Source organism: Pinus tabuliformis, chromosome 1_2 (assembly GCF_031772625.1).
Source record: "Pinus tabuliformis cultivar Carrire ecotype Pingquan chromosome 1_2, CPIR1, whole genome shotgun sequence".
NCBI lineage: Eukaryota > Viridiplantae > Streptophyta > Pinopsida > Pinales > Pinaceae > Pinus > Pinus tabuliformis.
The window spans coordinates 1,086,203,202-1,086,217,438 of NC_142298.1; the positions used below are offsets into that span (position 1 = coordinate 1,086,203,202).

The 14,237-nt window shown below is 34.5% G+C and overlaps 1 pseudogene; it reads right to left on the reverse strand.

The window, feature by feature from the left end:
* Window positions 1–8,188: 8,188 nt before the first annotated feature.
* Window positions 8,189–14,237, reverse strand: LOC149209946 (uncharacterized; annotated as a pseudogene).

A 14,237-nucleotide genomic window follows, 5' to 3' on the forward strand; every position in this document is an offset into this window, starting at 1 on the left:
TATTTTCCAAAACTAATCGAACAAAGACTGAAAAAACCAGAGATCTATTTATTTTGAGCTAATCTGCCCTTAAAAACTAGAAATATGATGAACAGAAGTTTATAGACAGAAAATCATGCAAGTGAGCTATGGAAACTAAGCAATAATAGATCTAAACATGAAAACACAACTGATATCAACTTTTTCAACTTAAAATCTAACACTAACAATTGCATTGGAAGGCAAAAACAATGTTTTTGTGGCAGCGTGTGTGCCTTGGTCTCAGTTCATGGTCCCAAGGAGGGAGAAATGAGATCAAGGACTGCTTGATAGCCTTTTTGTGGATCTTTTCCTTTGCCAAACTGTCAAATCAACCTGAAGCATGAACAACTATCTTTAATCATCAAAAACAACCTAAGTAACAAAGCAAGATTCTAACCTAAATAACATAAAGTATTCTATGGATGCAAGAAAAACACATAAAAGTACACAAAGGAGGTACTGGCACTTGGGTTGGGCCCAACCCCAAGAGCTACAGCCTCCTAAGAAAACTCAAAGCTGGTGCAAAGCGAGATTCATCTTCATTAATAAAAAATAACATTCATGTCACAAAATTGTTTACAGCAAGAGCTCGACAATGAGCTGAATGCAGAGCTGCACTAAAGTGCAAAAATAAATTGTTCAATAGCTAAACTACCAAGGCTTGAAGCCTTCCTACTTATGAAAATGAGGACTCCCAACAATCCTCCTTAACTTTATGAGCTTGGCTGCCCAAAACTGCAGTTAATCAGCCACTTCACTAGACCTGCTCAGTTGCCCCTTGAAATAATCTTTGGTGGGTTGTTGAACTCCAAGCCGATGGTGTAGAACTCAAGGAAGGGGTCATTTAGTGCATGAGACACCCCTCCTATAAATCCTCAGCTTTGTTCCTTCATATTTTGCTACCAATTTTCTCATAAATGCCTGACCTTGGTCCAAAAAATGTCCAAAAATATGCAATAAGCATGTATTAGACTTTGTGGTCAAGTGACTATTCTCATTCATTCAATTAACATAAATATATTCAAAAGCATGCATAAAGCTATGAAGAATGGTGGATTAAACGAGAATAATAAGCAAAATGAGCCCATAAAGTTACCCATTTTTGGGGCTCATCACCTACTACAAGAAAAATGTGAAATACATGAAAAACCAATATCGCAATAACATTTTTTCATGTAATTCACATTTTTTGTGTAGCAAGGTCCATCAAAAGTATGCAACATGAGTGCTCGTTGGATGCAAAATTTAATTTTGCATACAATGAGTGCTCCCATTTAAAATTTGAGTAAAGTTGTAGGGAGATAAGTTGAAAATATGAGTTGAAAAAATAGTATTTTCTTTTTTCCCTCCAAAACTTGATGAGGTAATCTAATCTTATTTTATTATTTCCACTATTATTTTATAATATTCCTTAGGATACCCATTTTAGACCTCAAAATTTCTCTAATGATATGTCTCGTGTTCCATATGCGAGTGTAGTTGGTAGCCTGATGTATGCAATGGTCTGTACCATACCAGACATTTCACATGTAGTGGGAGTATTGAGCAGGTTTATGTCAAAACTAAGGCAAGAGAATTGGACAACAGTGAAGTGGGTGTTCAGATAATTGTGTGGCAATAGTGATTATGGTATGTGCTACCAATAAATACTAGGATTGGACAACTTTTCGAACATACATGGCTTTGTTGATGCAAATTGGGTTGGAGATCTAGATCCGAGAAGATCTACAAGTGGGTATGTGTTTAACCTATTGGGAGGAGAAGTCAGTTGGATAAGAAAGATATGGCATTTTCAACTACTAATGTTGAATACATGGCAGCAAATCATGCAAGCAAGGAAGAAATTTGGTTGCAGAGATTGTGCTCAAGTATGGGGTTGGTACAATGAGTAGAAGGATAGATTGTGACAACCAAAATGAAATTTTCTTGGCAAAGAACCCCACTTATAATTCGAAGACAAAACACATTGATGTTTAGTATCATTTTTTGAGGGATAAGGTTGAGGACAAAGAGGTGTTTCTAGTAAAGGTGGACACTTTGAAGAATGTTGTAGATGCATTAACAAAGTCTGTGAGCATTGAGAATTTTCTTGGTATATAGAAACAGTGGGTGTTGCAGGCCTGAACCAATGACTATGAACCCTTGTGCTCCCCTGTGTGGAAAGAAAACAAGAAGTGGGAGAGTATTGGGTGTGTGTAGAGTCTCCAAAATGTATTCAATATATCATCCACTTTCACCTTTATCGCCACAATTTCACTCACATGTCACAACTCCATGACCATATACCCTTTCATTACCCTCCATTTTTATAACTATATGGGATCCATTTGTGTTTTCCAAAAGTTAATTATTTCTAGTATTATAAGTGAATTAAATGGTTAAAACTTAGAAAATTGACATATATTTTTTAATACTTAAAAGTGGCTTGAGTTTCATGACATGTGTAGGTCATTTGGAAGCTTCCAGGGTACCCTTATGTGGCCTCCAATGCTCAAATTCGAATTCCCTTCAAGATATGGAAGGAGATTTGGATAAATGTCAAAAAGGATATGTGTCTCATCATGACCTATTTGAATTGTAACTCTATGAGATTTTCTAGGGATCCAGGGAGAGAATAATCGACCTCCATTAATAAGGTAGCTTCTTATGTTTTTTTATAAGTAGGAGAACCTCCTCCTTTCAAAGGCATGTGTAAAGTTGGAGAGACTCAGGTGTCCAAGTTAGGATTACTTATGAATGGAATTTAGATTTAGCTCCATGCTCATGAGTGATGTTCACCTCTTTCTGGTAATGCTTGCATTGGGAGCCTCTCAACTTGTCATCTCTCATGCTTTTGGATTGGCCACCTACAATGTGTGAGATTTATTATTTTTCATATATTATGATTTATTGCTTTCATAGATTAAGATTTATTTCTTTCATATATTTTCCTGTGTGAGAGGTTAAGAGTGATTGTTTTTATTTGCTTTCATATCTAGAGGTTAAGAGCGATTGTTTTTATTTTCTTTCATATCTAGAGGTTATGTGCGATTGTTTTTATTTGATTTCATATCTAGAGTTTAAGAGTGATTGTTTTTATTTTATTTCATATATTTTCCTATGTGAGAAGTTAAGAATGATTGTTTCTGCTTTCATTTCATGTTATGTGGTTTTGATTATTCATTTCATAGGACCCTGATTTGATAATGCACACATAATCCCTTAGAGTAGATTTCATTTCATGTAATTTCAATTCCTGCAAGTGTGGTAGATTAAGATTTCATTCCTACAAGTGTGATAAAATAAGATTTCAATTCCGTGCACTCTACTATAATTGTACTATAATTTCTTTTGAATTGATTGTTGAATTAGAATAGGTGAATTTGGTTTGCCATTATTTGGTTTCGTAGTTAGATTGATCTAATTTGGAAGTTAATTTCTAGGATATATAGTGCACGTACGCTTTGAAAGTTTTACGAAACCCTCGGGTTGACAATTAAATGATAGGTAATTAATTTGCCTCAACATTTTGGTGCCATTGTCGAGGATGTGTGCATAGGAACTAACTTTTAGTTTAGAGTTCATTTTTTTCAGTTTTTTTTTTCTAGATGCATGATTAAAATATGTAGATGCATAAATCATTTAGTTGCATATCATTTTTAATATATATATATATATATATATATATATATAACCCTTCAATCACCTACATCTCATGCACCATTTATGCAACCAAGAAGAAGATGAAATTCTACATTCTATTCCATGATCAAGTAGCAGCTACAACTTCTCTACATATGCACAGTTTGTTCACTTCCTAGGTAAGTAAAGGTATGTTCTTTTCTATATTTTAATCATATAATTCCCTGAATACTGCTTTCATATCTTTTCCCGTGTGAGAGTTTAAGAGTGATTGTTTTTATTTTCTTTCATATCTAGAGGTTAAGAGTGACTGTTTTTATTTTCTCTCATATCTAGAGGTTATGAGCGATTGTTTTTATTTGCTTTCATATCTAGAGGTTAAGAGTGATTGTTTTTATTTTCTTTCATATATTTTCCTATGTGAGAGGTTATGGATGATTGTTCTTGCTTTTATTTCATGTTATGTGGTTTTGATTATTCATTTCATAGGATCCTGATTTGATAATGCACACATGATCCCTTAGAGTAGATTTCATTTCATGTAATTTCAATTCCTACAAGTGTGGTAGATTAAGATTTCATTCCTGCAAGTGTGATAGATTAAGATTTCAATTTCGAACACTCTACTATAACTTTACTATAATTTCTTTTGAATTGATTGTTGAATTAGAATAGGTGAATTTGGTTTGTTGTTATTTGGTTTCATAGTCAGATTGATCTAAATTGGAAGTTAATTTCTAGCATATATAGTGCACGCATACTTTGCAAGTTTTACGAAACCCTCGGGTTGACAATTAAATGATAGGTAATTAATTTGCCTCAACATTTTGGCGTAGTTGCTAGGGAAGTATGCATAGGAACTAGATTTCAGTCTAGAGTTTATTTTTTTCAGCTTTTTTTCCTAGATGCATGATTAAAACATGTAGATGCATAAATAATTTAGCTGCATATCATTTTTACAATCTATATATATATATATATATATATATATAACCCTTCAATCTCCTACAAGCTCATCCACCATTTATGCAACCAAGAAGAAGATGAAATTCTACATTCTATTCCATGATCCAGTAGCATCTACAACTTCTCTACATATGCCCAGTTTGTCCACTTGCTAGGTAAGTAAAGGTATGCTCTTCTCTATATTTTAATCATATAATTCCTTGAATACTGAAATTATAATTTTTTGAAAATACTTCACCATATTTCCTTTCTCATTCGAAAATAAATTGTAAATACCTTTAGTTTGTGGGGGAAGGGACATCTATTTACTATCGCATCCATATCACTTCATTCCATTTCACTTCATTTCATCCCAACATACTTGTACTAATCAATTATGGTTGCATTATGGTTCAAAAGTTATGTGATTTGAAAAAAATTCCTAAATGATGAGCATATTATATGGATGATTCAAAGATGCATTCTTAAATATGTTCAAAGAATCTTGCTGCAACAAAAAGAAACAAGGTATTGATACACAAGAACCAATACCAATTAAGATTTGGTTGTCACACAAGAACCAACCAAACATGTTGGAATTCAATGTATGACAAGGAATACTTTGAAAAAAGAAATGAAATTGTCAAAGGCAAAGTTTAAGGATAATTGATATAAACCAAGCTCATTCAAAAGCAAATCATGATTAAGCAATGCAATAGATTGCATGAGGACATGAAATAACATCAGTTGGGGGGTATGTAGAGTCTCCAAAATGTATTCAAAATATCATTCACTTTCACCTTTATCGTCACCATTTCACTCACATGTCGTAACTCCATGACCATATAACCTTTCATTAGCCTCCATTTTTATAATTATATGGGTTCCATTTTTGTTTTCCAAAAGTTAATGATTTCTAGTATTATAAGTGAATTAAATGGTTAAAACTTATAAAAATGACATATAATTGCTAATAATTAAAAGTGGCTTGAGTTTCATGACATTTGTAGAACATTTGGAAGCTTCCAAGGCACCCTTATGTGGCATCCAATGCTCAAATTCGAATTCCCTTCAAGATATGGAAGGAGATTTGGATAAAGGTCAAAGAGGATATGTGTCTCATCATAACCTATTTGAATTGTAACTCTACAAAATTTTCTAGGTATCTAGGGAGAGAATAATGGACCTCCATTATTGAGGTAGCTTATGTTTTTGTATAAATAGGAAAGCCTACTCCTTTCAAAGGCATGTGTAATGTTGGGGATACTGTGGTGTCCAAGTTAAGATTACTTATGAATGGAATTTATATTTTGCACCATTATCATGAGTGATGTTCACCTCTTTCTGGTAATGCTTGCATTGGGAGCCTCTCAACTTTCCATCTCTCATGCTTTTGGATTGGCCACCTACAATGTGTGAGATTTATTGTTTTTCATAGATTAAGATTTATTGCTTTCATAGATTAAGATTTATTTATTTCATATCTTTTGTTGTGTGAGAGGTTAAGAGTGATTGTTTTTATTTTCTTTCATATATTTTCCTGTGTGAGAGGTTAAGAGTGATTGTTTTTATTTTCTTTCATATCTAGAGGTTAAGAGCACTTGTTTTTATTTGCTTTCATATCTAAAGGTTAAAAGTGGTTGTTTTTATTTGTTTTCATATCTTTTCCTATGTGAGAGGTTAAGAGTGATTGTTTTTGCTTTCATTTCATGTCATGTGGTTTTGATTATTCATTTCATATGATCTTGATTTTATAATGCACACATGATCCCTTAGAGTAGATTTCACTTCATGTAATTTCAATTCCTACAAGTTGTTGGGTACAATATAGGGTCTATAAATGTACCAACATTTACTTTGTCAATCCAGATTGTTCGTGAACTTTGAGATGCATCACTAGAAATGCCAGAGAAATCCCCTGGCAACCTACAAAACAAATGCTAGTCTATATTGCATATTAATCTCATAAATAAATGAAATCCTTAACTAAAAGAGAATTCGAGAAACACCAATCCAAAAAATTAAATCATGCGGGAAATAAAAGGCAAACCAATGTGAAAGGAAATTCCAAGTACGAGCAAACAGAAAGGGAATCATAACTGGAAACCAAACATTGTTGATGCAATATCGAGAGACTGTAAATGCTGGAAAGAATTCAAAATCATTATGCCTGTACTAACTCTTCTTGTACTAATAGTATAATTTTATGTGAAATTAACTTGAAAGCATCGACAAGTAAATCTACTGCGTAAATAACTTATGAAGGAAATTAAATTAATATGAATCTCGCCTTCCTTGTCCCTGAAAATAAATCATGTAGGACTGTCCATAAGTTTAATGAAAAGTAAATATTATTGTTTTTAACATGATACAATTTGTTTTCATTAATATCGGCTCCACAACATACAAGTAATATATGGTTTTTGTAAGCATAGATTGATTGAATATGTCAATATCTCAAAACCATAATCACTCACATCATTTTCATGTTCTGGAATATAAATCAATTATAGCTCATCAATGCATAAGCCGATCTTGTAACTAAGAACAACTGGAGGGACACAATTTGATATGAAGAAATATCCCAAGTGTAAGCACAAATCTCAAGTATAGGAAAAATTTAATAATGCGGAAAATCAATGAAATTTAGCGCTGAAAGGAAAACATTGCAGCAAATTAAATAACATCAATCTGGAGAAGGAAAGAGACTATAAATTATTAAATAAACTTCACACAGTAAATGAAAATTTAAATGCTAATTAATTTAAGAAATGAAGAGTGGTGGTGAGTTGGTCTAGAGGCCAACCCAGCCAGCTCACACCCTAGATTAACCTAGTTCACACAACAATCAAAATTGTTAGATACAATAAATAAATAGGCAGAACATGGAAGAAAATTGCTTCAATTAATTCCCGAAAAACAATATTTACATCAAGCAGACAATGCTCAACTCCAGCAAGACAAGAGGAGCGATCCACCAGTTATGAACTGCAGGCTACATTGGGACATCTCCTCTTCCCTTCTGTGCCTTCCCCTCATGCACATTGTCCCTGGCTTGATCGATTTCCTTCCTTACTGTCTAATTTTCTAACTAATTGACTAATTTATGTTTGTTCCAGTCAATTTCTTATATAGACATTGAATTACATACTGGGCCTTTTAATTCAACCAATTAAAATATAGAATATTATTAGTTTTAACAATTTTCCGAAATAAGAATTAGTTTGAAACTGAGTGTCGAAAGAGGGAACACTTCTGGTGAATCGTTTCTCTTTTCCTGGAGTAGTTGTGGGTGGATCAACTTCTTCGTAGAATTCCATGTCTCTTTCTCATGCAACAATGCATCGTATTAGGTAATCTAGTGTTGTGGTCGAGCTGGAGTCCAATCACAGACTCAATCCCTTCCCTCTTTCATGGTACTGTGCTAACTTGGAGCTTATTCCCCTTGTCTTGGAATTCATCATGTGATTGCACTTTCCAGGAGCCAAGCATACTTTAGTTGTGAAGAAATTAACACTGTCCCACACGAAGAGCAATGATATCCAATAAAACCACCAATGTTGTGTAGTATCTACGGCAAGTTATATTTCCTTGTTGTAAATCATTTTCTCGATTTGATAGTCTCTAACCGCTTCAAATCAGATGGATTTACCAAAGCATGACAAAGTGGGCATGTCCTCTCCCTTTCAAACCATTCTGAGACACATTCCTCACAAAATATATGTTTATAACGTAATAATATGGGAGCGTGCATTTTCTCCTCGCAGATTGCGCACAAGTCTCCAGTAGCAAGAACCTCCTCTATAGTAGCATATGACCCATACCGGACTTCTTTGCGGGATAGTGCCTTCAATGCTGCAAAGAATTATTGCACCTTCTCCACAATTGATGTCAGCTTAAAGGTAAGGTACAACCCTGTTGTGAGAGATGAAAACATGCTACCATATTCTTTGTTCAAGAAGAAGCGATACCAAATAGGTGTAGGAAGCAATACATGATAGAGTAACAGAATGTATTCAACCAAAGTCAACATCTGGCCCTGATTCCGATAGTTACGGCCTCGACTATTCTTATAATATACTGAAAGACCATATTTGAAAACCATTGCGGCTTGCCACACCATTATATCGTTGACCACAATGATGAACATTGCATGCCAAAAGGGTTGTATTGTTTTTGGAGGAAGCATAACAAGTGGATATAGTAGATCATCCCTTCTATACCACTGATAAACTCCAACCACATGTAACATAAAAACCAATATGATGCCGATGAGAACTGAAAATGAGTGCAGTCCAGAAACTATTCAAAGTGCAGGTAGACATAAAATGGTGCAGACATGTAAATGCAATGGTGCAGGCACATAAATGAAATTGTGCAGGCACATCCCAAACTATAATCAAACTGATTTTAATCCTGCAACATACAAACCTTAATTAAACTCTCATTATTGCTATTTTAATCCAGTTAAAACAAAGAAGTAACAAATACTCTTCGAAAATAATCATTTAGCCCATTGACATCATGAGATAAATAAATAAAAATAAGACAAAAAGGAGACCCAACATCCCCCCATGTTGACCATATTGCATCTCCTCATGCAAGGAAATCCAGTACTGTTACTTCCTCACAAAAAAATAAAATTAGAAACATTGTAGGCGTTCAAAATGATGTTGCTACAATTTTTCATGATCACATTTCCTGCGCTAGATAAAGATTGCTCTAAAACAAAGTGTCTGTTGGACTCTTTATTTGGTTAAACTGATTTCAAGAAAACCTAAAATAAAAGCTGCCATGAAAAGCTAAATTGCACGGATGGTGTTATGACTTGAATAAAATAGCTAACTTTTAAAATTTCCAAAAGAATATCTCGGAGGCATCCCTTATCAAAAGTTTCACTTTTAATATCCTCGTTGTAAATATGAGTGACCTGTTTTTGTTTTTTAACCATAGTGTTAAAAGTGGACATAGAAATACCTTCCTACAGTGATTATCTTACCATTATCCATGTATAAGTAAAGCTCTCTTGTTTGGGCATAATGAGCTACCTGCACTAAGGGTCCCATGCCCATAAAAATCATTCCGAAAAGATATAAATCCAAGGCATAACAATAGAAGGATGTTAAAGCCATTCTGGAGGAGATTAATAGTGAGTTTAGGGAAAGGCAAAAACAACCAAGTAAATCATGGTGTAAAATTAACTTTAATGCTTCAGGCATGGCCGTGGTGCCAGCAAGCATCCATAGCCTCAACAGGGGTACCTTTTAACCTTATGAAATGATTTTGTCCCACCTATTAGATATAGATTCGAAGTTGTTTAAAAAGATTTTATTTTTTCTCCTTTTAGAAGTTAATTGAAGGCCATTGTCCTAGCTTGGTAACCAGCTATCGATAGTGCCATTCACGAGAACTAACAAGAATGAACAAGCCGACTCGCGATGAGACCTCTCGTCTTCCAGTTTTTCAACTCAAAGCCATTACCTTGGCTTGGTGACTAGTGCAGTAATGTCATTCTCCTTAGGACCCATGATCATAGTAGGTCAACTTGCAATGAGACCTCCTATCCCTCAATTAATTCGTTTATGATTTTTTTTTTTTTTGAGAAAAAAACTCTAATTATGATTAACCTCAGATGGGTTACTTAATAGGTGGGGAAGAAAATCTACTCCTTAAGAGTGTAGGATGGCGTGAAAAGTTTTTAATTACTATTCTTTACTGGTTGGTCATGCTACCCTAAGAACTTATTTAAAAAACATCTTGGATAATGACCAAAATATTCCTTGAGTTGATCATGCCAGGGTTCTTTATGAAAGCTTATTATAGTTTTGTAGGCATGGTCCATCATACGAGGTTTTTTTATTTATTCCTTCGAAGAGGACTTAAAAATATGTTTTGAATAATAGTTTCTAAGAATAGGAGAAAAGTATTACATGTAACTTATAACAATATCCTTGTCTGACATGTTAATCCATAATCAAAGTCACTTTAAAATATGGCGTACTAAGTGTAAATTAATTCTAACAAGTCTTACCATGAGAGTGCATGATAATATAAATTTCAAAAGCTATGCTTTTGGGGAATCACACGTTCAAGAGTGTTGTTATGCATATTTATTCATTATTCTCCTATTATCCTACCCTATTTTTAAAGAAAGAAATATCACCTTTAAGTGAAGGCATACTTCCAATGAAGCCATGTGCGTAACAAAATGTTGATTATACTCACACTTAGTTTTAAAGAATATACTTCAAGACATACCAATGCATGAGAAACCAGTTGCTTCATTTGATATGGTACTAAGAGATTCTGAATGATGAGGAAATAAGGTGGCTTGATGATTGCTCGAAACCAGGATTCAAGGGAATCCACATATGTATGATTCTCCAACTGATGCATGTCTTCCACAATTTGATAGTCACTCTCTTGGAGGCACAAAGGATTTGGTGAAAGAAAAAAGATAATTCCCTCAAGTTCAGGCTCAAATATTTGATTTTCAAATTGACAAGAATGGTTGAGAGAGATTCTAGGGCTTTGAGTTCCAACAACATTTTGAGAACAAGTTCCAATGAAAGATTGTTCCTCTGCTAGTATTTGAATTATATCTTCATTGGGTAGATGTTATATAGTAATGGGGGAAGTTTCCAAATTCATTCCCTTTCCAAACATGGAATATGTATCATTTCGTTCAATGGGAAGAATAGGTGTTTGAAACTACTATGCAACCTAATGGTTTAGATTAGGGTTTATGATATGGTTTGGGCTAGGGTTTTGGTCAATGCTTGGAGTAAGGTTTGGATTTGGATTGGGATTAGGCTTTGGGCTAGGGTTAGGTCTAGGTTTTGAATTAGAACTAGGGTTAGGTCTAGGGTGTAGATTAGGGTTAGGTCTAGGGTATGGACTAGGACTAGGGTATGGATTAGGGTTTGAATGAGAGCTAGGGTATGGGTAAGGATAAGGAGTAGGGTAAGGATTAGGATAAGGGGTAGGGTATGGATTAAGGCTAGGGTAAGGTTGCACATGCGGTTGGGACCATGGAGGAGGATAACTTAATGGTGCATTGGAAAGAAATTGTGGTTGTTGTTGGTGCTCATATGATTGAATTTGCATGGGAGATTTCCCTAGAGATAAGGATCCAAATGATTCTTGAGGCCATGGTGATATCTGGCTCAAGGATGAGGGCCAAGGAGAGGGCCACTACGACCATGAAGTAGGATATTTGATTGGAGGAGGATTAAAAGTTTTCCATGAAACTGTAGGATTATAAACATGTTGATGAGCCTGCTCAGGAAAATAAGAATTATTCCAAGTATCAAATGATAATGGGTTTTGAGTTATACCTGGTAGTTGATTTGATTCCTTACTTGATTTCCTAAGTACCTGCAGTAATCTTGGTAGTGATGGGAACATTTTGTTGGATGATCGTCTTCACAAATTTTGCAACTTTCCAAGCTACTAAGTGGACACTTTCCAAGGAGGTGTTTCTTTCTACAGTTGGCGCAGAAGATAAGCGGTGGGTTTTCATCCTATTTCCACTCTTCCTGCAAATCATCCAATTTGGAAATAAAAGATTTAATAATATAATTTTTATGTTCAATCAAAATATTAAATTTTTCAATTGTTAATTCTTCATTGGATGAATTGTATGTCTCTGTAGCAGCATAAAAATTCCTCATTAGATGATTCCCCAAAATACCATTTTCCTATTTTTAACAATCCAACTAGTACATTCATTAGCACATGAATGGTGTGTGTGTGTGTATGTATGTATATATATATATATAGGGTGGGGAGTTCTTTCAACATTAGATAAAATGAGAAACCTTAAAGAAATAATGCAGGAAAGAAATACATTCAAACAACATAAAATTGCAAGAGAAACTAGGTGAAGGAAAAAAACCAAATGCGGCAGATCACCAAGGTCAATCCCCTGAGCGCCTCCCCGGAAACCATGCCAAAATCTTGGGTGCAATATAGGGTATATAAATGTATCAACATTTAATTTTTCAATCCGAATAGTTCGTGAACTTCAAGGCACATCACTGAAAATGCCAGAGAAAGCCCCTGACAACCTGCAAAACAAATGATAGTCTATCTTGCATATTAATCTCATCAATAAATGAAATCCTACACTAAAAGAGAATTTTATAAACACCAATCCAAACAATTAAATCACACGGGAAATAAAAGGCAAACCAATGCGAAAGGAAATTCTATGTATGAGCAAAAAGAAAGGGAATCATAACTGGAAACTAAACAATGTCGACACAATATCGAGAGACTGTAAATGCTGGAAGGAATTAAAAAGAAATTCAAAATCATTATGCTTGTACTAATTCTATGTGAAATTAGCTTGAAAGCATCGGCACATAAATGTACTGCGTAAATAACTTATTGAAGAAATTAAATTAATATGAATCTCGTCTTCCTTGTCCCTGAAAATAAATCATGGAGAACTGTCCAGAAGTTTAATGGAAAGTAAATATTATTGTTTTCAACATGAAACAATTTTCTTTCATTAATATCGGCTCCACGACATACAAGTAATATATGTTTTTTGTAAGCATAGATTGATTGAATATGTTAGTACCTCAAAACCATAATCAATCACATTGTCTTCATGTCTGGAATATAAATCAATTACAGCTCATCAACGCATAAGCCGATCTTGTAAATAAGAAAAATTGGAGGGACACAATTTGATATGAAGAAATATCCCAAGTGTAAGCACAAATCTCAAGTACAGGAACAATTTATTAATGCAAAAAATCAATGAAGTTTAGAGCTGAAAGGAAAACGTTGCAGCAAATTAAATAACATCAATCTGGAGAAGGAAAGAGACTATAAATTATTAAATAAACTTCATATAGTAAATGAAAATTTAAATGCTAATTAATTTAAGAAATGAAGAGTGGTGGCGAGTTGGTCTGGTGGCCAACCCAGCCAGCTCACACCCTCGATTAACCTAGTTCACACAACAGTCAAAATCATTAGATGCAATAAATAAATAGACAGAACATAGATGAAAATTGCTTCAATTAATTCCTGAAAAACAATATTTACATCAAGCAGACAATGCTCAGCTCCAACAAGACAAGAGGAGTGATCCACCAGTTATGAACTACGTGAGGCTACACTGGGATAGCTCCTCTTCCCTTCTGTGCCTTCCTCTCGTGTGCATTGTCCCTGGCTCGATCGATTTCCTTCCTTACTGTCTAATTGTCTAATTAATTGACCAATCTATGTTTGCTCTAGTCGATTCCTTATATAGACATCAAATTGCATACTGGGCCTTTTAATTCAGCCAATTAAAATATAGAAGATTATTAGTTTTAACAATTTTCTGAAATAAGAATTAGTTTGAAACTGAGTGTTGAAAGAGGGAACGATTCTGGTGAATTGTTCCTCTTTTCCTAGAGTAGTTGTGGGTGGGCCAATTGCTTCCTCAAATTCCATGTTTCCTTCTCACGCGGCAATGCATCGTATCAGATGATCTGGTGTTGTGTTCGAGCTAGAGTCCAATGACAGATTCTATCCCTTCCCTCTTTCAGGCACTTCACTGACCTGGAGCTTATTCCCCTTATTGTGGCATCCATCATCTCATTTAGCTTTACAAGAGCCAAGCGTACTTCAGTTGTGAAGCAAGTTAACAT